Raw genomic sequence first — 25,012 nt, 5'->3', positions numbered from 1 at the left:
CAGTTTGACCTTGCCAACGGCCCCGGAATCTGCACTCACCATCAGCATCACGTCCAAGTCCCTTTCTTTCACAATGCACCTTGCTCATTTTAAATTATGTATAATATATTTCCCTACTGAGAAAACTTTGCAGGTTTATTATCGCTGGAAAATTTGCCCACGTCAGTTGGATTTGTTACACCGCAGAAGCAATATAGCAATACTATTGCAATCAACCAAGTCTGGTGATATGCTTTTGACACACAACTGGCACAGTTTAAATGGAGTATAATGTTTTCCTGCTGAAAAAGATTTTCCATATTAGTATCGCAGGATAATTGGCCCACCTCAGATAGACTTGTTACACCGCGGAAGCAATATAGTGATGCTATTGCAACCAACCAACTCTGGCTGTATGCTATTGACGCACAATTGGTGCAGTATAAATGGCGTATAGTATTTCCTTGCTCAAAACAATTTGCAGGATTAAGAGCAGTAAGAATATTATTTTCCCTGAGAAGGGCTATTTGTATGAGTTGCAGCAGAAAGGACGTGCAATTTACCTTATCCTGTCCTACACTATCCCTTCCGCACAATCTCTCTATAAGTGTTGCTAACAGCTCTATTAATATTGATTACAATTAGGCCTAATAATGGCTGTTGATGCAGTTGAAAGAAACATAAATGGTGTATGTCACGCTGCAGCTATGCAGGATGACACAAGCTCCACTAGATGGCAATAGGGCGGAGAGAGGACAGCAGGTCTGTCAGAACAGACCTACAGTGCTGCAGCGAGGCTACCACAAGGTAGCAGCAGAATAGTCAAACAAGCCGGGTCAAAACCTAGAGAGTAACGCAGTACAAAGGGAAATCACCAAATACAGAGTAAGCGGGGTGCCAGGGGGTCAATACCAGTCAGAAACTGCAGTACCAGAAGCAAGAGACGAAGTCAGGTCAGGATCAAAGCCGAGTCAAACACTGAGAAATCCAAATACTAAGGGAAACACTAAGTCAGGACAGGAAGAGAGGAAGGAACAGACACGAGCAAGGTCAGCTAATGCAGCAGGACAAATCAAGGTAACACCAGAGTCAGATACTCACGCAGAAGGCAAAAAATATAACTGACATCGCATGCAGGATGCAGCAGAGATAAATAGCAAACCTAAACCCAGAATGAGGCAGAGCAAAGTTAACCTCTGACATGACCAAAATGGGAAAGGGGTAGACAGGACTCAAAACCCAGTCTGGATCATGACAGTGTCTAATTCCTGCCCATAAGCAACTAAAACTCTGGCACTAGTTCAGCAGCACTCCTCCCGGCTCTGCCTGTTCCCGTTGGTACACTGTGCCGAGAATAGCATACTGGGTCTTATATAAACCCGATGATGCTATTCAGCCAGCAAATCACAGTAATGCCACTACCAGCATAGCTAAAACATTACAGTGACTAAAAGGCAATCGCCGCAAGTTTATTGGCTGTCTAACTAGTGCCAAACATGCGGCACAGGGACTTGAACTTGAGCGAGAGCATTAAAAAATTCTCACCAAGTAACAAGCATTTCGAGCACACTGCTGCTCGATTGATTTGCGAGCAGTGCTGAGCATGTTCGTTTATCGTGCTTCTTAGGCTAATATTTCTCCCAAATATTGTTAGATATGGACCTGTAAATAGGGCCGGTTGTAGGCAAAGTGGGGCAGTGGTAAAAGTTTAAAATGGGGCCCCAAATGCTAACATATTGAACATCACACAGAAAAATGACTGTTGTATTTACATGTGCTGAGTTTAGGCCGCTAAACAAGTGTGATCGACAATATTGAAGTTGTTCAACATTTGTTTCCCAGCCTCTTTACACCAACTGAGAAAGAATGATGGGAACAGAACAATCACTAATAGATCAATCTGTCTCCATACAGTATCATGGTATCAGCAGCACATCTAAGGTTTACAACGGCGATGTGCTGCTGAGAACATTGATTTCTGACCCGGCATAAACAATCCAATCACTTGATGAATATGCAGCATTTTGCTTGTTTAGTATAATGCATCCCATAGTCCTCCATATATTATAATGTGCACCACGGTCCTCCATATTGTAAAATGCACACCCCATAGTCCTCCATATAATATAATGTGTCCCATAGTCTTCCATACAGTATAATACACTCCCCATTGTGCTCCACATAGTATAATACACTCCTTATAGTCCTCCATATAGTATAATACACTCCCTATATTAACCCCTTTCTGCCATTAGACGTACTATTGCGTCCATGTGGGGTGGGCTTTACTTCCCAAGGACGCAATAGTACGTCATATGCGATCGGCAGCGCTCACGGGGGGAGCGCCGCCGATCGCGGCCGGGTGTCAGCTGTTTATCGCAGCTGACATCCGGCACTATGTGCCAGGAGCGGTCACGGACCGCCCCCGGCACATTAACCCCCGGCACACCGCGATCAAAGATGATCGCGATGTGCCGGCGGTGCAGGGAAGCACCGCGCAGGGAGGGGGCTCCCTGCGGGCTTCCCTGAGCCCCCCGCAGCAACGCGATGTGATCGCGTTGCTGCGAGGGTCTCACCTCCCTCCCTGCTCCCTCCAGCCCCGGATCCAAGATGGCCGCGGATCCGGGTCCTGCAGGGAGGGAGGTGGCTTCACAGAGCCTGCTCAGAGCAGGCACTGTGAAGCAGCCTGCACTCCTATCAGATCAGTGATCTGACAGAGTGCTGTGCAAACTGTCAGATCACTGATCTGTGATGTCCCCCCCTGGGACAAAGTAAAAAAGTAAAAAAAAAAAATTTCAAATGTGTAAAAAAAAATAAAAAAAAATATTCCAAAATAATGAAAAAAAAAAAAAAATATTATTCCCATAAATACATTTCTTTATCTAAATAAATAAAAAAAAACAATAAAAGTACACATATTTAGTATCGCCGCGTCCGTAACGGCCCGACCTATAAAACTGGCCCACTAGTTAACCCCTTCAGTAAACACCGTAAGAAAAAAAAAATAAAAACGAGGCAAAAAACAACGCTTTATTATCATACCGCCGAACAAAAAGTGGAATAACACGCGATCAAAAAGACAGATATAAATAACCATGGTACCGCTGAAAACGTCATCTTGTCCCGCAAAAAACGATCTGCCATACAGCATCATCAGCAAAAAATTAAAAAAGTTATAGTCCTGAGAATAAAGCGATGCAAAAATAATTATTTTTTCTATAAAATAGTTTTTATCGTATAAAAGCGCCAAAACATAAAAAAATGATATAAATGAGGTGTCGCTGTAATCGTACTGACCCGAAGAATAAAACTGCTTCATCAATTTTACCAAACGCGGAACGGTATAAACGCCTCCCCCAAAAGAAATTCATGAATAGCTGGTTTTTGGTCATTCTGCCTCACAAAAATCGGACTAAAAAGCGATCAAAAAATGTCACGTGCCCGAAAATGTTACCAATAAAAACATCAACTCGTCCCGCAAAAAACAAGACCTCACATGACTCTGTGGACCAAAATATAGAAAAATTATAGCTCTCAAAATGTGGTAACGCAAAAAATATTTTTTGCAATAAAAAGCGTCTTTCAGTGTGTGACGGCTGCCAATCATAAAAATCCGCTAAAAAACCCGCTATAAAAGTAAATCAAACCCCCCTTCATCACCCCCTTAGTTAGGGAAAAATTAAAAAAATTTATTTATTTCCATTTTCCCATTAGGGCTAGGGTTAGAGTTAGGGTTAGGGCTAGGGTTAGGGCTAGGGTTAGGGCTAGGGCTAGGGTTAGGGCTAGGGTTAGGGTTAGGGCTAGGGTTAGGGCTAGGGCTAGGGCTAGGGTTAGGGCTAGGGTTAGGGCTAGGGTTAGGGTTAGGGCTAGGGTTAGGGCTAGGGTTAGGGCTAGGGTTAGGGCTAGGGTTAGGGCTAGGGTTAGGGTTAGTGCTAGGGTTAGGGCTAGGGTTAGGATTAGGGTTAGGGCTAGGGTTAGGGCTAGGGCTACAGTTTGGGTTGGGGCTAAAGTTACAGTTAGGGTTTAGATTACATTTACGGTTGGGAATAGGGTTGGGATTAGGGTTAGGGGTGTGTCAGGGTTAGAGGTGTGGTTAGGGTTACTGTTAGGATTAGGGTTAGGGATGTGTTTGGATTAGGGTTTCAGTTATAATTGGGGGGTTTCCACTGTTTAGGCACATCAGGGGCTCTCCAAACGCGACATGGCGTCCGATCTCAATTCCAGCCAATTCTGCGTTGAAAAAGTAAAACAGTGCTTCTTCCCTTCCGAGCTCTCCCGTGTGCCCAAGCAGGGGTTTACCCCAACATATGGGGTATCAGCGTACTCAGGACAAATAGGACAACAACTTTTGGGGTCCAATTTCTCCTGCTACCCTTGGGAAAATACAAAACTCGGGGCTAAAACATTTTTTGTGGGAAAAAAAAAGATTTTTTATTTTCACGGCTCTGCGTTATAAACTGTAGTGAAACACTTGGGGGTTCAAAGTTCTCACAACACATCTAGATTAGTTCCCTGGGGGGTCTAGTTTCCAATATGGGGTCACTTGTGGGGGGTTTCTACTGTTTAGGTACATTAGGGGTTCTGCAAACGCAATGTGACGTCTGCAGACCATTCCATCTAAGTCTGCATTCCAAATGGCGCTCCTTCCCTTCCGAGCTCTGCCATGCGCTCAAACGTTGGTTTCCCCCAACATACGGGGTATCAGCGTACTCAGGACAAATTGGACAACAACTTTTGGGGTCGAATTTCTCCTCTTACCCTCGGGAAAATACAAAACTGGGGGCTAAAAAATAATTTTGGGGGGAAAGATTTTTTTTTTTAATTTTCACGGCTCTGTGTTACAAACTGTAGTGAAACACTTGGGGGTTCAAAGCTATCACAACACATCTAGATGAGTTCCTTAGGGGGTCTAGTTTTCAAAATGGTGTCACTTGTGGGAGGTTTCTACTGTTTAGGTACATTAGGGGCTCTGCAAATGCAATGTGACACCTGCAGACCATTCCATCTAAGTCCTCATTCCAAATGGAGCTCCTTCCCTTCCGAGCCCTCCCATGCGCCCAAACAGTGGTTCCCCCCCACATATGGGGTATCAGCGCACTCAGGACAAATTGGACAACAAATTGTGGGGTCGAATTTCTCCTGTTACCCTCGGGAAAATACAAAACTGGAGGCTAAAAAATAATTTTTGTGGGAAAAAATTTTTGTTTTATTTTTACGGCTCTCCATTATAAACTTCTGTGAAGCCCTTGGTGGGTCAAAGCGCTCAGCACACATCTAGATAAGTTCCTAAGGGGGTCTACTTTCCAAAATGGTGTCACTTGTGGGGGGTTTCTACTGTTTAGGTACATTAGGGGCTCTGCAAACGCAATGTGACACCTGCAGACCATTCCATCTAAGTCTGCATTCAAATGGCACTCCTTCCCTTCTGAGCCCTCCCATGTGCCCAAACAGTGGTTCCCCCCACATATGGTGTATCATCGCACTCAGGACAAATTGGGCAACAAATTTTGGGGTCCAATTTCTTCTGTTACCCTCAGGAAAATACAAAACTGGGGGCTAAAAAAATAATTTTTGTGGGAAAAATATTTTGTTTTATTTTTACGGCTCTGCATTATAAACTTCTGTGAAGCACTTGGTGGGTCAAAGTGCTCACCACACCTCTAGATAAGTTCCTTAGGGGGTCTACTTTCCAAAATGGTGTCATTTGTGGGGGGTTTCAATGTTTAGGCACATCAGTGGCTCTTCAAACGCAACATGGCGTCCCATCTCAATTCCTGTCAATTTTGCTTTGAAAAGTCAAACGGCGCTCCTTCCCTTCCGAGCTCTCCCATCCACCCAAACAGTGGTTTACCCCCACATATGGGGTATCAGCGTACTCAGGACAAATTGTACAACAACTTTTGGGGTCCAATTTCTTCTCTTACCCTTGGGAAAATAAAAAATTGGGGGCGAAAAGATAATTTTTGTGAAAAAATATGATTTTTTATTTTTACGGTTCTACATTATAAACTTCTGTGAAGCACTTGTTGGGTCAAAGTGCTCACCACACCTCTAGATAAGTTCCTTAGGGGGTCTACTTTCCAAAATGGTGTCACTTGTGGGGGGTTTCAATGTTTAGGCACATCAGTGGCTCTCCAAACGCAACATGGCGTCCCATCTCAATTCCTGTCAATTTTGCATTGAAAAGTCAAACGGCGCTCCTTCCCTTCCGAGCTCTCCCATCCGCCCAAACAGTGGTTTACCCCCACATATGGGCTATCAGCGTACTCAGGACAAATTGTACAACAACTTTTGGGGTCCAATTTCTTCTCTTACCCTTGGGAAAATAAAAAATTGGGGGCGAAAAGATAATTTTTGTGAAAAAATATGATTTTTTATTTTTACGGTTCTACATTATAAACTTCTGTGAAGCACTTGTTGGGTCAAAGTGCTCACCACACCTCTAGATAAGTTCCTTAGGGGGTCTACTTTCCAAAATGGTGTCACTTGTGGGGGGTTTCAATGTTTAGGCACATCAGGGGCTCTCCAAACGAAACATGGCGTCCCATCTCAATTCCAGTCAATTTTGCATTGAAAAGTCAAATGGCACTCCTTCGCTTCCGAGCTCTGCCATGCGCCCAAACAGTGGTTTACCCCCACATGTGGGGTATTGGCATACTCAGGACAAATTGTACAACAATGTTTGGGGTCCATTTTCTCCTGTTACCCTTGGTAAAATAAAACAAATTGGAGCTGAATTAAATTTTTTGTGAAAAAAAGTTAAATGTTCATTTTTATTTAAACATTCAAAAAATTCCTGTGAAGCACCAGAAGGGTTAATAAACTTCTTGAATATGGTTTTGAGCACCTTGAGGGGTGTAGTTTTTAGAATGGTGTCACACTTGGGTATTTTCTATCATATAGACCCCTCAAAATGACTTCAAATGAGATGTGGTCCCTAAAATAAAATGGTGTTGTAGAAATGAGAAATTGCTGGTCAACTTTTAACCCTTATAAATCCCTAACAAAAAAAAATTTTGGTTCCAAAATTGTGCTGATGTAAAGTAGACATGTGGAAAATGTTACTTATTAAGTATTTTGTGTGACATATCTCTGTGATTTAATTGCATAAAAATTCAAAGTTGGAAAATTGCGAAATTTTCATAATTTTCGCCAAATTTCCGTTTTTTTCACAAATAAACGCAGGTACTATCAAATAATTTTTACCATTGTCATGAAGTACAATATGTCACGAGAAAACAATGTCAGAATCACCAGGATCCATTGAAGCGTTCCAGAGTTATAACCTCATAAAGGGACAGTGGTCAGAACTGTAAAAATTGGCCCGGTCATTAACGTGCAAACCACCCTTGGGGGTAAAGGGGTTAAAATACACTCCTCAGTCATCCATATAGTATTATACACTTCCAATAGTCCTCCATATAGTACAATGCACTCCCCATAGTCCTCCATATATTAAAATACACTCATCAGTCCTACATATAGTATAAGACACTCCTCATAGTCCTCCATATATTAAAATACACTGCTCAGTCCTCTATAGGATAATACACTCCTCATAGTGCTCCATATAGTTTTAATTATCTCCCCATAGTCCTCCATATAGTATAATACACTCTTCAGTCCTCCATATAGTATTATACACTCCTCAGTCCTCCATATAGTTTAATACATGCCTCAGAGTCTGCCATATATTAAAATACACTGCTCAGTCCTCCATATAGTGTAATATACTCCTCACAGTATAATGCACTGCCATAGTCATCTATGGAGTGCAATTCACTTCCCATAGTATAATGCACCCCATAGCTTTTCATATAGTATAATGTATTCTCCATAGTCTTCTATACAGTACAATGCAGCCACCCCAAAGAGTATAATACAGCCACCCCACAGAATATAATGTAGCCCCCTCAAGAGTATAATGAAATCCTACCATACAATATACTGTAACCCCCAATAAAATATAACACAGCCCCCTTCTATGGTATAATGCAGCCCCTCCATAGAATTTATGGTAGCCTCCTCATAGAGTATAATGCAGCCCCCCATAGAATATAACACAGCCCCCCATAGAATACAATGTAGTCCCCTCATATAGTATAATGCAGCCCCCTCATAGAATATGAAGCAATCCTCCCTCGTAGAATATAATAGAGCCCCCATAGAATATAATACAGCCCACCTCCCTATAGAATATAATGTAGCCCAATCAAAGAGTATTACACAATCCTCCCTCATAGAATATAATACAGTCCCCGCCCCATAGAATATAACGTAGCCCCCCATAGAGCATGATGCAATCTTCCCTCATAGAATATAATACAGCCCCCCCATAAAATATAATGTAGCCCCCATGGAATATAATACAGCCCATCTCCCCATAAAATATAATGTAACCCCCATAGAATATAATACAGACCACCTCCCCATAGAGTAAAATGTAGCCACATCAAAGAGTATGACGCAATCCTCTCTCATAGAATATAATGCAACCCCCATCCCATAGGATGTATGGTAACATCCATAGATTATAATACAGCCCCCCATAGGATATACTGTAACCTCCCATACAATAAAATACAGCCCCCATAGAATATATTGTAACCCCCCATAGAATATCATACAGCCCACCTCCCCATAGAATATACTGTAACACCCTTAGAATATAATACAGCCCCTATAGAATATGCTATAACCCCCATAGAATATAATACAGATCATCATAGAATATACTGTAACTCCCATAGAATATGCTGTAACCCCCCATAGAATATATTGCAGCACCCCATAGAATATAATGTAATCCCCCATAGAATACAGTCTCCAGTGACTATGGCCCTACAATCCAGTACTCACTCACTGATATATTAAAAAAACACACACAAACCTCACCTCTCCTCATGCCATGTGCTGCTCCAGGCTCGGCTCCTGTCTCAGCGGCGGCACACAATGGGTGCGTGATGAAGTGATGTCATCATCGCGCACTCGCAGTGTCAGAGGCCGGGGGAAATGATGGGAGAGGGAGCGTCATCTGACCGCTCTCTCCTCCATCATTGCATTGCACTGTACTGGTGTCATAGACGCAGGCATAGTTGAATGCGGTGACTGCAGGGGGGAGTTGGCGTTGGCGGCAGGCGGCCCCCCTGACTCACAAGCCCCATAGCAGCTGTGTAATGTGGGGGTGCGGGGGCCCTAGGCAGCTGCCTGGTCTGCCTTCTGCTAACGCCGGACCTGCCTATAAAGGGAGGTTGCATCCACCCAGCCATAAATAGCCGGTCTTCTGTTCTCTTGTCATGTATTTTCCTTGCACATCTTTGTGTTGTCCATGTTGCCACAGTCTTGGATTAAGTCTTGTCTCACTTACACCTTTCAAATGTTTGATGTTTCATTGTTGGTAGTGAAGAGGAGCCACATACAGGAACAGCTTATTCTCCCATGCACCAAGGCTTCCAGGCTTTCACCTCTTCCAGACATACAGTGCAACTAATACTATTTCCATTTTCTCAGAGAAACATGGAAAGGCCTATAATTCTCTCTACGCTGGCACACTACACAAGTGGAAATGATTCTCCTTATGCCCTTGGTTAGAGGGCGCTCACCTAGTCATATCAGACCTTTTTCTTTGTACAGATCGAAAAGTGAGTGGAGTGACAAGTTGGCTCTTGGTGTAAATCATGCAGCAAGGCCTGTAATAGGATCCATATGGACTTTTAGGATTGCTACATTCAATAGGAGGTACTACACTTCATTTTCTCTTTCTGAAGAGGCTATTTTTAATATTTAAGTTCGAAGGGGAGGAATTCTTGGCCTTTGTGCTAGCATGGCACTCTACACAAGGAGCATACTTTCTCTTTTGTCCTGAATCAGAAGCCATTCACCCAGCCAAATCAGAACTACTACTTTGCACTGATGAGGAGCAAACTCCTGAAACATGTATCTACAGATGGAGTGTCTGGTATAACTTCTTATCCCAAGTCATGTGGAAAGATTCATTAAAGGGTCAATATTTACTTGTAAGATTGCTACATCCAATAAGTGTAGTCTCTTACTAGTTCAGCTGTGTATAGCTCTAAGGGACCTTTAAAATGTCTTCTGAACATAAAGAGCAAGTAAGGCTTAATGTGCTTAACATATAGCCTCGAGTTATAAATGGCCATAAATAGATGAGAGAAGAAGAATGGTATTCCAAGTGATAGCTTTATAAATATATTTTTCTTTGAATACTGCAACAAAGATTACATCTTAGAGGACATATTACTTTAGCCTCGTAAGTTATATACTGAGAATTGTAGTGTATGCTTCCCAAAAGACTGTATCGAGACTTGTAATCTCAAAACTGCCCGACGAGCAAGATCTATTGTGCTATCTTGTGTGTATTCCTCCTGCTCTCTGTCGGAAGTCATTATAGAAAGCTGTTATTTGGGAGTGGGATTTTACATCTCTCTGGGATGTATTTTATCTTAGCGAAATCAAAGTTTATTTTTTTTCTTGCGTTCAATTCCCAAGCTGGAAGGGAAAGTGATATAGCTGTGAGTAGTAGTCATTTTTTCTTGAGATAGAGTTATCTGTCAATGTCACTGCTTGCTTATATTAACATTATATAGCGGTAGTCAGCGGGCTTTAAAAAGATGAATGTCTAATTTTTCAATATGAGATATGTAAGCCATTTTTAGTTGCATTCTACATTGTAAAGTCATACAGAGTAAACTTTAATATCACCATCAACTTTATAATTTTTATATTAGATACGTATACCACTGTCAGGATCTATCCAGTCAGGGATAGGAAATTGCTGTTATGGCATCTCAATAAGACTTTAACAGTAAGATCACAATTTATTAGAGCATGCTTACATGTGGTGCATATGATGCAGATTATTCATCTGGATTTATGAGTGAAAAGATGTAAAATATTACAGTAGCCACAAAATAGAAAAGAATTTATTTTGGAAATCTCATCCAACTCTGTGAATTTTTTTTTTTTTGCACGACTTCCAATGTGAATTTTAAATAGACCTCATCTAATATATAAAGCTGTGTGTGTGTATGTATGTCCGGGATTGGCATCTGCACCGTCGCAGCTACAGCCACAAAATTTTGCACAGTCACACGTCTGGACCCCGAGAGCGTCATAGGCTATATTGTGAGGTGAAATTTTAACCCCACGCTTTCCAATTCACCAAACAATTTTGCCCCTATCTACATAATGGGGAAAAAGTGAAAGGAAAAGTGTTGGAGGCGTCGCAGCTACAGCCACAAAATTTTGCACAGTCACACATCTGGACCCTGAGAGCGTCATAGGCTATGTTGTGAGGTGAAATATTAACCCCGCGCTTTCCAATTCACCAAACAATTTTGCCCCTATCTACATAATGGGGAAAAGTGAAAGGAAAAGTGTTGGAGGCAAATTGACAGCTGCCAGATGTGAACAAGAGCGATTGCGCCAAAGGGTATATACCGTACAGTTGCTAAGGTGGGGCCCCGACATGGGATACTCACCACACACGGGGATATGAACACACACAAAATGGGCCACACACTACCACGTGCTTGAACACATATACCACCCTCAGCACACATTTCACCACACATACACCAACCTCGCCACATAAAAGTCAAAACACAAAAGTCGCCACTCAAAGCTCGCCACGCGCAAAACTCGCCACATGCAAAAACTAGGCTCATGCAAAACTCGCCACAAGTGCAAAACTCACCTCATGGAAAACTCACCACACGCAAAACTTGCACACGCGGAAAAATTGCCACATGCACAAAAGTTGCAACACATGCAAAAGTTGCCTCACACAAAACTTGCACATACTCAAAAGGCACCACACATAAAACTCACCATGCGCAAAACTCGCCATGTACAAAACTTGCTGCACACAACTTGCTACACTAACCTGTCACATGCAACTCGACACACAAAAAGTTGCTACACGCATGTTGCCACACAAAACTCATCTCACAAAATTCGCTACATGCATGTCGCCACACGCAACTCAACACACACAACTTGACACATGAAGCTCGCCCTAAAACACACACAAGTCTGGTATTATCCTTCAAAAATAAAAATCTGATTAATAAGCAGACAAACTACAAGAGCAACAAATGTACCATATAGGAAATACGGCAGCTGTCAGTCACATGACCTGTCTATTATGTGTATGTGTGAGCTAATATATACTGCCAGAGGGCGGGCTTCCTGTTGGCTGGGGATTTATCAGGCTGCCAATTTAGCTTACAAATACTGAGGTAAAAATACTGAGCAAATAACGTGTGAATGAGGTCTAATACAGGAGGAGATGACACACAGGTATATACTATATACAGGAGGAGATGACACACAGATATATACTATATACAGGAGAGATGACACACAGGTATATACTATATAGAGGAGGAGATGACATACAGGTACATACTATATACAGGAGGAGATGACATACAGGTATAAACTATATACAGGAGGAGATGACACACAGGTATATACTATATACAGGAGCAGATGACCTACAAGTATGTACTATATACAGGAGGAGATGACATACAGGTATATGCTATATATAGAAGATGACATACAGGTATATACTATATACAGGAGGAGATGACACAGATATATACTATATACAGGAGGAGATGACATACAGGTATATACTATATATAGAAGGAGATGACATACAGGTATATACTATATATAGAAGATGACATACAGGTATATACTATATACAGGGGAGATGACACACAGCAGGTATATACTATATACAGGGGAGATGACATACAGGTACAGTATATACTATATACAGGAGATGACATACAGGTGTATACTATATATAAGGGAGATGCAAACATGTATATACTGAGGTGAAAATGAGGGGTGTGAGGTGAAAATGAAAAGGTGTGAGTGCAAAATGAGAGGAGCGAGGGAAAATAGTGGAGTGATCGGAAAATGACAGATGTGAGGTCGAAATGACAAGTGTTAGGGGGGAATGAGAGGAGTGAGGGGGAAAATGAGAGGTGTGAGGGGGAAAATGAAAGATGTGATTGGGAAAATGAGAGGTGTGATGGGAAAATAAGAGAAGTGAGGTGCTATAACTAACCACAGATATTTACTATGCCCAGGCAACGCTGGGCTCTTCAGCTAGTGTCCAATATAAGCTACACATCTGTTGTGGATTTATTGTAGAAGTTTTTCTTGTGAATTTCCAACTGATATGCAGCAAATTTCCAATTCCTAAAACAAAAGTGTTGCAAAGCTTAAAAAAAATAAACACCTCAGTCACTGATTCACCTTTCGTGGTCTTATATGCCTTTCTTGTCTGGTATCCTTCTCGTGTAGACGTTCTGTGATTACTAGATATACAGTGGCTTGCGAAAAATTCACATCCTTACCTTTTACCTATTTTGTTATATTACAAGTAATGATGAGCAAATAGTGAAACATTTGGATTCGGGAAAATCGACATGAGTCTAATATCCGTGTACTTGTACCAAATAACGAATCCAATGCATATCAATGGGAAAGCCAAATATTTTTCTGCTGGTCCCAACAAACACATCTGGGGGCCTGAGAAAAAAGCTGAAGTGGATGGGTAAGTGCTAAAACTAAATGGGAACAGCATGGAGAAGATGCATGCATGCCTTTCTGACTCACACAGTGATAGATGAAAAGCCGGCAATTCATCTGCCACGTACAGTAAAAATACAGCAGGAGCCGACAGGACAGAATTGACAGATTTCATCTGGCAAAAATTAAGAGACAACTGCAAAATGTTCTGTTTGTCTGATTTTTCTCTTTTTAGGTACATTTTTGAGTAAAATGTAAATTGTTCATTTATTCTATAAATATAAAACCAAAATGTTATGTCTATAAATGTCTGACATGTCTCCAAATTTCCAAGCAATAAATTTTGTATTTTTTTCTGAAAAAGAGAAATGGTCAAAATTAAAAAAGAAGTGCTTTCAGACCTCAAGTATTGCATAGAAAAAGTTCATAATCATTTAGAAACAACAATACTAATGTTTTAACTCAGGAAGAGTTCAGAAATCAATATTTTGTGGAATAACCATGATTTTTAATCACAGCTTTCATGAGTCTTGGCATGCTTTCCACCAGTCTTGTCTTTCACACTGCTTCCGGTGCAAAAATGTAAGCAGTTCATCTTTGTTTGATGGCTTGTGACTATCCATCATCCTCTTGATTACATTCCAGAGGTTTTCAATAGGGTTCAGGTGAAGGAAAGGCCAGTGGGTGCTAGAGTGGTAGTCATGGCCGACAGTTATCCTTGTATGCCTTCCTGGTCCCTTCCCCCTAAAAGTTCACATTTCTTCGCTGCGTTACCTCTGTGTTGGCTCTCTGCATCATCTGGACTTGCCCAGTATGGGGATGGTTTCCTCACAGATGGCTCCAGAATAATAGAGACACTCTCCGGGTTAACTTCAAAGATAACTTCTTTAAATAACACAGCTTGATCAATTACAGGCAGTTCGGGTAATGCATGCAACACATCCTTTTCTGTTCCTGCTCTGTCCTTTCCTTCTTTGCATTCAGCCCCAGTTCAGACCGCTTCTTTCTGTCCCACAGAGTCTATTACGTCCGGAATTCTTGCTTCACATTGGGGAGTCCTATACTGTTTTGCCCGAGTTCTAAGTACTGCCACCCAGGCAAAGATCTGCCACCTCTTGTGTGTAGTGACCTTGCTGACCTGTATCCTGGTTCTATATGGACAGATTTCTTTCAGCTGCATCTGCAGCACTTCTGTTCTCTTTTCCTCATAGAGGAATCCTTTCTCTCTAACTGTTCTATGCTGGGCCCTCTTCTTAAACATTGCGGGGCGCAGAAACTTCTGGCTGGGCAGCGCAGTGAGCTGCCCTGATGCTCAGGCCATGACTCCAACTAACTAAAGCAGGAAGTGGCACTATACTTATGCTCTGTGCCCCTCCTACTCTAACTATATGCTGCAGTGCCCTCCTCTAATGGCCAACTATAGACACTACACCTTTATCTTATCAATATACTAGGCCAGGGGGCAAACTTTCTCTAATACTAAATGTGCAAAACATGCAAAAGCATACAAACATAAAGAGCAATACACATGCTGTAGCAGTACTCTTGTACACGGTGACAATACACTTTAAGTGTAGCAGAGCCACTGCGCACAAACACATCAATAACACATTATTTACACTCTTAAAGGGGTTGGGGAGAAGAAGGAACAATATGCATCTACATCCCCTACACAGGTCTGGAGATTGGGCTGCCCATGACATGGTTTTGATGTGGTGGTCTCTTAATTTTTACCAGATCTATATACAGTGGGGCAAAAAAGTATTTAGTCAGTCAGCAATAGTGCAAGTTCCACCACTTAAAAAGATGAGAGGCGTCTGTAATTTATATCATAGGTAGACCTCAACTATGGGAGACAAACTGAGAAAAAAAAAATCCAGAAAATCAGATTGTCTGTTTTTTTAACAATTTATTTGCATATTATGGTGGAAAATAAGTATTTGGTCAGAAACAAAATTTCATCTCAATACTTTGTAATATATCCTTTGTTGGCAATGACAGAGGTCAAACGTTTTCTGTAAGTCTTCACAAGGTTGCCACACACTGTTGTTGGTATGTTGGCCCATTCCTCCATGCAGATATCCTCTAGAGCAGTGATGTTTTTGGCTTTTCGCTTGGCAACACGGACTTTCAACTCCCTCCAAAGGTTTTCTATAGGGTTGAGATCTGGAGACTGGCTAGGCCACTCCAGGACCTTGAAATGCTTCTTATGAATCCACTCCTTCGTTGCCCTGGTGGTGTGCTTTGAATCATTGTCATGTTGAAAGACCCAGCCACGTTTCATCTTCAATACCCTTGCTGATGGAAGGAGGTTTGCACTCAAAATCTCACGATACATGGCCCCATTCATTCTTTCATGTACCCGGATCAGTCGTCCTGGCCCCTTTGCAGAGAAACAGCCCCAAAGCATGATGTTTCCACCACCATGCTTTACAGTAGGTATGGTGTTTGATAGATGCAACTCAGTATTCTTTTTCCTCCAAACACGACAAGTTGTGTTTCTACCAAACAGTTCCAGTTTGGTTTCATCAGACCATAGGACATTCTCCCAAAACTCCTCTGGATCATCCAAATGCTCTCTAGCAAACTTCAGACGGGCCCGGACATGTACTGGCTTAAGCAGTGGGACACGTCTGGCACTGCAGGATCTGAATCAATGGTGGCGTAGTGTGTTACTTATGGTAGGCCTTGTTACATTGGTCCCAGCTCTCTGCAGTTCATTCACTAGGTCCCCCCGCGTGGTTCTGGGATTTTTGCTCACCGTTCTTGTGATCATTCTGACCCCACAGGGTGGGATTTTGCGTGGAGCCCCAGATCGAGGGAGATTATCAGTGGTCTTGTATGTCTTCCATTTTCTAATTATTGCTCCCACTGTTGATATCTTCACTCCAAGCTGGTTGGCTATTGCAGATTCAGTCTTCCCAGCCTGGTGCAGGGCTACAATTTTGTTTCTGGTGTCCTTTGACAGCTCTTTGGTCTTCACCATAGTGGAGTTTGGAGTCAGACTGTTTGAGGGTGTGTACAGGTGTCTTTTTATACTGATAACAAGTTTAAACAGGTGCCATTACTACAGGTAATGAGTGGAGGAAAGAGGAGACTCTTAAAGAAGAAGTTACAGGTCTGTGAGAGACAGAAATCTTGATTGTTTGTTTCTGACCAAATACTTATTTTCCACCATAATATGCAAATAAATTGTTAAAAAAACAGACAATGTGATTTTCTGGATTTTTTTTTCTCAGTTTGTCTCCCATAGTTGAGGTCTACCTATGATGTAAATTACAGACGCCTCTCATCTTTTTAAGTGGTGGAACTTGCACTATTGCTGACTGACTAAATACTTTTTTGCCCCACTGTATATAGTGGGGAAAAAAAGTATTTAGTCAGCAACCAATATTGCAAGTTCTCCCACTTAAAAAGATGAGAGAAACCTGTAATTGACATCATAGGTAGACCACAACTATGAGAGTAAAAGTGAGAAAACAAATCCAGAAAATCACCTTGTCTGATTTGGCAAGATTTATTTTGCAAATTATGATGGAAAATAAGTATTTGGTCACTTAAAAACATGTAAGATATCTGGCTCTCAGAGACCTGTAACTTCTTCTTTAACCCCTCTCTGCCATCCGACGAACTATTCCGTCCATGTGACCTGGGTCTTTATTCCCATGGATGGAACAGTACATCACATGCGATCAGCCACGCTCACGGGGGGAGTGCAGCCGATTGCAGCCCGGTGTCAGCTGTTTATCACAGCTGACACCTGGTACCAAGTGGCAGGAGCAGTCATGGACTGCTCCCTGCACTTTCACCCCAGGAACACTGTGATCAAACAAGATCGCAGCGTTCTGTTGTCATAGAGAAGCATTGCACAGTGAGGGGCTCCCTGTGTGCTTCCCTCAGAACCTCAGAACAATGCAATGTGAACACGTTGTTCTGAGGTTCTTCCTGACTGCTGACCCCTGGATCCAAGATGTCGACGGGGTCCTTCCGGGTCCTGCAGGGAGGTGGCTTCTCAGTGCCTGCTGAGAGCAGGACCTGAGAAGCCTCCTTCGCTGCCTGTCAGATTGCTGATCTGACACAGTGCTGTGCAAAGTGTCAGATCAGCAATCTGACTTTATACAGTGAAGTCCTACCCTAAGACAATGTAAAAAAGTTTAAAAAAATTATACTGTGCAAAAATATTTTTTTTTTAAATTCCAAAATATAGAAAAAATAAATATTGTTCCAATAAATATGTTTCTTTATGTAATTAGAAAAAAACAATAAAAGTACATATATTTAGAATCGCCGCGTCTATAATGACCCAACCTATAAAACTGTCCCACTAGTTAACCCCTTCAGTGAACACCTTAAAAAAATAAAAACGAGGCAAAAAACAATGCTTTATCATCATACCGCCGAACAAAAAGTGAAATAACATGTGATCAAAAAGACAGATAAAAATAAACATTGTATCGCTGAAAACGTTATATTGTCCTGCAAAAAATGAGCTGTGATGCGTTATCAGCGAAAAAATAAAAAAATTATAGCTCTCAGAATAAAGCGATGCAAAAACAATTATGTTTTATACAAAATAGTTTTTATTGTATAAAAGCACAAAAACATAAAATATGATATAAACGAGGTATCGCTGTAATCATACTAACCTGAAGAATTAAACTACCTTATCATTTTTACCACACGTGGAACATTATAAACACCCCACCCAAAAAAATTTAATGAATTCCTGGTTTTTGTTCATTCTGCCTCCCAAAAATTGTAATAAAAAGCAATCAAAAAATGTCACGTGCCTGAAAATTGTACCACTAAAACGTCAACTCGTCAAGCAAAAAACAAGATCTCACGTGACTCTGTGGGCCAAAATATGAAAAAATTATAGCTCTCAAAATGTGATGAATCTAAAAGTATTTTTTTGCAATAAAAAGCATCTTTTACCATGTGACAGCTGCCAAACATAAAAAAAATATAAACACCCACTAAAATAGTAAATCAAACCCCGTTATCAACTCCTTAGGGAAAAATAATAAAATTAAAAATGTATTAATTTCCATTTTCCCATTAGGTTTAAGGTTAGGGTTGGGGCTAAAGTTAGGGTTGGGGCTAAAGTTAGGGTTTGGGTTGGGGCTAGAGTTAGGGTTGGGGCTAAAGTTAGGGTTAGGGTTATTGCTAGAGTTAGGGTTGGTGCTTGGATTAGGGTTAGAGTTGGGATTAGGGTTAGGGTTGGGATTAGGGTTAGGGGTGTGTTAGAGTTAGGTTTGTGGTTAGGGTTATGGTTAGGGCTGAGATTATGGTTAGGGGTAAGTTGAGGTTAGGGTTGGAGTTAGAATTGGGGGGCTTCCACTGTTTAGGCACATCAGGAGCCATTCAAACGCGACATGGCGTCCGGTCTCAATTCCAGCCAACTCAGGGTTGAAAAAGTCAAACGGTGCTCCCTCCCTTTTGAGCACTGCTGTGTGCCGAAACAGTGATTTAACCCCTTAATGACCGCCAATACGCCTTTTAACTGACCTGAGATATAAGAGACTAGCATCCCCATACAGGTAACAATCCAGCATCTGTCGGTTGTGCACTATAGCTGACAACTTTCTGCATCAGACACGATCAGTGTTTGCACCGTCCAAATCTGCTTAACCCCTTAGATGCTGCTGTCAATAGTGACTACATCATTATATATGGTTAACAGAGTGTGGGGGCTTCCTCTTTATCCCAATTGGTGCCCTCAGATCATGATTTTGTGGTCCTGATATTTGCCATGGCAATTCACCACCAAATAGCGGCCTTAGAGTCTGACAGCTATAGTAATCTGTTCAGAAGTTAGAGGCATTTAGGTGGTAAAAATACACATTTTCATTTCTGTCATACCACTTTGCACTAATTCCTGAAATGCACCTGAAGGGTTAATAAACTACCTGACTACAGATTTCAATATGTCAGGGGGTGCTGTTTTTAAAATGGTATCACTTTTGGGGGTTTCCCAAAATATAGGACCCCTAAAGGCACTTCAAACATGGATAAGTCCCTAAAAAAATAAATTTAGTAAATTTCCTTGAAAAAATGAAAAATTGCTGCTACAATTTTAAACCTCCTAAAATGCTAAAAAAATAAAATAACATTTTACAAATGATGCTGATGTAAAGCAAACATGTGGGAGATGTTATTTCTTAATGTTTTGCTGTGGTATGACTATCTGGATTAAAGGGATAATCATTAAAATTTTGAAAATTGCTATTTTTTTAACATTTTTCTCAAGTTTTTGATATTTTTTATAAATAAACACAAAACATATTGGCCTAAATTTACCATTATCATAAAGTATAATATGTCATGAAAAAACAATCTCAAAATCACTGGGATTTGTTGAAGCGTTGCAGAGTTATTACCACATAAAGTGACACTGGTCAGATTTCAAAAATTTGGCTCCGTCACTAAGGGGTTAATACCAAATATAGGGTATCTGCGTACTCGAGACAACAACTTTTCGGATCGAATTTCTCCTGTTACCCTTGAGAAAATAAAAAATTTAGAGCGAACAGATCATTTTTGTGAGAAAAATATGATTTTTTATTTTTATGGCTCTACATTATAAACTTCCGTGAAGCACTTGGGGGTTCAAAGTGCTCACAACACATCAAGATAAGTTCCATAGGGGGTGCAGTTTCCAAAATGGGGTCACTGGGTCACTTGTGCGGGGTTTCCACTGTTTAGGCGCATCAGGGGCTCTCCAAATGCCACATGGTGTCCAATCTCAATTCCAGCCAATTTTAGTTTGAAAAAGTCAAATGGTGCTGATTCCCTTCCAAGCTCTGCCATGCGCCCAACCAATGGTTCTTCCCCACATATCAGCGTACTCAGGACAAATTGGACAACAAATTTTGCAGTCCAATTTCTTCTGTTACCCTTGGGAAAATAAAAAAAATTGGATCTGAAATACATGTTTTGTGAAAAAAAGTTAAATGTTCATTTTTTTTAAGCATTCACTCTAATTGTCCCAGAATCCTCTTCACTCCAGTCCTTGAAAAAAAATATACATCTTTCCTCAGAGTCCAAAGTCACATCATAAACTTTACCTTTCTTTATCTCCTGCATACAATAAATTTCCTTCTTTAAAACTCCATATTTGCACAGAATTTCCACTACTTCTTCTTCCTCCAAAAAATTCTTCTCAGCTTCCAGCTTTACAAAAAAGCGCAAGCATCTCTTCTTCCTCCAGAAATCCATCTCGAACGCTTCCTTCAATGTCCTTCTATTTCTTCTCCGTTCTTCCAAATGTTGCCCCAACAGCTGTGTGTTGGGACAGTTACCCCCTACAAATGTAGTGGTAAGGGTGATCGCCTCTCATTGTCTGGGGACTAAGCCGACCTGCTGATAGCAGCAAGGGGGTGAAGCTCCAACCGCTAAGAGAAAGCAATCCCCCAAGGCCAACAAGCTGGGTACCCCAGACACCTCAGGCCAAGACCAAGGCAGCAACCGCTAGATCACTACACTTGATCTTAGCCATTCGGCTGAGAAGCGATCAATGTTCATTTTTATAAACATTCCAAAAATTTCTGTGAAGCACCTGAAGGGTTAATAAACTTCTTAAATGTGGCTGTGAGCACCTTGAGGGGTGCAGTTTTCAGAATAGTGTCACTATTGAGTATTTTCTATCATGTAGACCACTCAAAGTGACTTCAAATGTGATGTGGTCGCTAAAAAAAATAGTGTTGAAAAAAATGAGAAATCGCTGATCAAATTTTAACCATTATAACTCCCTAACAAAAAAATGTTGGCTCCAAAATTGTGCTCACGTAGAGTAGACATGTGGAAAATGTTACTGTTCTGTCTCCGCCATCTAATATTGTTACCCTGATTATTTGCTTGCATAATTGCAGTTTCCTCAGTATACAGTATTGATATATTCATGCCTTTATTCATCTGTGATGCTTTGGCTCCCTCTAGCGGTCAGAGTTATGTTGGCAGTTCAATCTTGTTTTTGTATTATCCATGTCTGATTCTCCTCCTCCTTTGCAATGCATTATGGTAGCTCAGCCTCCATTTCCCTCCATTTTTCCTTTCACTTTCTTCAGTTTGCCTTCAAGGAAAGACGCTTCACTTCATCCCCCTTGCGATTGCATTGCCGGTATGTCTTTATGCTTCACATAGATATTCCTGCTCTATATTAGCTTAGTTTAACCAGTTGTACTCCCAGTTTAGTCACTAGCTTTCTAAATGTTATGCATAATGTATATCATGTGTATTATGTATCTGTTCTATGCCATGCACTGATTCTATGTATATCATTGTTCACAGTTTCGCCGCATCAATATACCACTACGTTTAATAAAGCACAGACTCAACCACAGTCTCCTTATTGGACCCCAGTATAGCGGTTTAGCTGACTGTATAGCTACGTATGAGCCTGCCTCAGCTAGTGAGGACAGAACAGTGAAACGGCAGCCATCCAACTAGTGGGATTCAAGTCACCGGCTACACAGAGACTGAATACAGCTGCAGCAATCTCTGCACAGCCAAGCACTTTCCCAAGACACCATGTCTCACAAATCACATAGGACAAGATCTGTTACTTCCGTCTCCTCAAAGACAACATCCATCAGCAGCGCGGTCGCCATTACCCGCGCAAATGCTGAAGCCGCCAAAATACGAGCGAGCTTTGCTGACCAAGAGATGCAACTTAAATTAGAAAAAGCACGCCTAGATGACGAAGAGAGAAGGTCACTCTTAGAGAGAGACGAGCAAGAGAGAAGAATGCAGTTAGAGAGAGCCGACCAAGAGAGAAGAATGCAGTTAGAGAGAGCCGACCAAGAGAGAAGAACGCAGTTAGAGAAGTCACGTGTGGATGCCGCCTTAGAAAGCCTAGCAGCAAAAAGGGAAGCTGCCGCAGCCCTCGCCGAAGCAGAATCGCTAGAAGCCGCGCAAAATCCCAAGCTGCATAGCCAAAGCAGTATGTCGAGTCTGGAGTTCCCACTGCAAGACTCACCACAACGCACATCTCAGTATGTTAATGAACTTCCTGATCCAAACTATAACCCTGAACCAGTACCAAAACCAGAATACGACACCTCCAGCGAAGTGAGCGAGAGTCGTCACAAGGCTCAGCTCCAGGACAGAAACAAACTCGAAAACATGAGGCAAAACAACTCTGCTAATGACTACCTTGCCCCTCATCAGGTAACCAACGTGGATCACCCTGCTGACACACCGTACATCAGGCCGAAGCAATACGACACCGGCTGGCGCCACCATGAGGACACTAACAGGTACGAACGCACCTCACATCACTATCAGGGCGACCCATCACCAGTATACTCTGCTGACAACCGGTTCACGACAGAATTTGCCAAGTTCTTCACACGACGTGAACTGGTTGCCAAGGGACTCATGAAATTCACTGACCGAGCTGAAGGTTACAGAGCTTGGAAAGCTTCCTTCCAAAATGTCATTAGAGACTTGGGGCTACAACACAGGGAAGAGATAGACCTGTTAGTCAAATACCTGGGAGAAGAGTCAGTCAAACACGCAGTAAGGATCAGAGACATTAATATAAACCGCCCTGAGACTGGCCTCAAAGAGATCTGGAAAAGGCTGGATGAGTGTTACGGTTCAGCAGAAGTAATAGAAAGAGCCTTGTTCAAAAGAATAGATGACTTTCCTAAAATATCTAACAAAGGTCTCCAGAAATTTAGAGAGCTAAGCGACTTGCTAAAGGAAGTCCAAGTTGCCAAATACGAGGACGACCTACAGGGACTTGCATTTCTCAACACAGCCAGAGGTGTTAACCCTATAGTCCAGAAGTTGCCCTACAATCTACAGGAGAGGTGGCTCACACATGGTTCCACGTACAAATACAAACACAGCGTTCCATTCCCTCCCTTCTCCGTTTTTGTTGACTTCATACACCAACAAGCAAGAATTAGAAACGATCCCAGCTTTGACTTTGCAATACCATATGCCACACCATCACCACCTGCAAATCCACACAGAACATCTGTGGAAGTACACAAGACTTATGTTTCTTCTTCAGATTCTAATTACAGGTCTGCTGGCTGCTCCCAATCAGAGACAAAGGTGCAGGACCCTGACAAGCAGTGCCCACTTCATCAGAAGCCTCATCCTCTCCTGAAATGCAGAGCCTTCAGAGGAAAATCTATGCCAGATCGCAGAAGCTTCCTGAAAGAAAACGGTATCTGCTACAAGTGCTGCTCGTCCACAGCTCATCTCGCCAAGGATTGCAAGGTCAGTGTAAAATGCACAGAATGTGGCACCACAGATCATAACACCGCTCTACACCCTGGCCCAGCTCCATGGAGTACACAAAACACGCCAGCTGACAGTGAGCATGGCGGGGAGGAAAGGAACACTGATACAGCTACGCCAGAGATCACTTCACAATGCACCGAGGTCTGCAAAGGGACAATAGACAGTAGGTCCTGTTCAAAAATATGCCTCGTCAAAGTATACCCGAAGGGCCATAGAGACCAAGCTGTAACACTGTATGCTATCTTAGATGACCAAAGTAATCGATCCTTGGCTAGATCAACGTTCTTTGACATATTCAACATCAAAGGGCCAAGCACTCCCTACTCCTTAAAGACGTGTGCAGGTACTGTGACAACAGCAGGCAGGAAAGCTACTGACTACCAGATCGAGTCTTTAGACGGACAATTCTGCCTACCACTACCTACGATCATCGAATGTAACCAGATCCCAGACAACAGATCTGAAATCCCTACGCCAGATGTAGCAATCCATCACGCTCACTTAAAACAAATAGCACACCTCATACAGGAACTCGACCATCAGGCCCAGATAATTCTGCTGTTGGGGAGAGATATCCTACAGGTTCATAAAGTGAGACGTCATATCAACGGACTCCACAATGCTCCCTATGCCCAAAGGCTAGACCTAGGATGGGTCATAATTGGCAACGTATGCTTGGGACGCATGCACGCCCCATCTTCTGTGACAAGCATGCTGATAAATACATTGGAGAAAGGACGTCCATCTCTTTTTCAACCTTGTAACAATGAGTTCCATGTCAGGGAACTGCCACACAGCATCCAACTACCTGATCATTTAATAGACTTTACTCACGACAGCAATATAGTGTCGGGAAGCTATGAGGATCAGTTAGGGTGCACAGTCTTCCAGAGAACTAAGCAGGACAACCAAGTGGCAATGTCGGTAGAGGACAAGTTGTTCCTCGAGGTAATGGACAAGGGACTCGTTAAAGATGAGACCAACAGCTGGGTCGCACCTCTTTCCTTCAAAACCCACAGACCACGTCTACCGAACAACAGAAATCAGGCATTACAACGTTTCTCCTCTCTCATTCGTAATCTGCAAAAGAAACCAGAGATGAAAGATCACTTTTTCTCCTTCATGTCAAAGATTTTTGAAAACCGTCACGCAGAACTAGCTCCCACTCTCAAAGACTCTGAAGAATGCTGGTTCCTACCCATGT

The sequence above is a fragment of the Ranitomeya imitator genome, chromosome 4 (assembly GCF_032444005.1).
Source record: "Ranitomeya imitator isolate aRanImi1 chromosome 4, aRanImi1.pri, whole genome shotgun sequence".
NCBI lineage: Eukaryota > Metazoa > Chordata > Amphibia > Anura > Dendrobatidae > Ranitomeya > Ranitomeya imitator.
Note: the sequence above shows the minus strand (reverse complement) of the source record.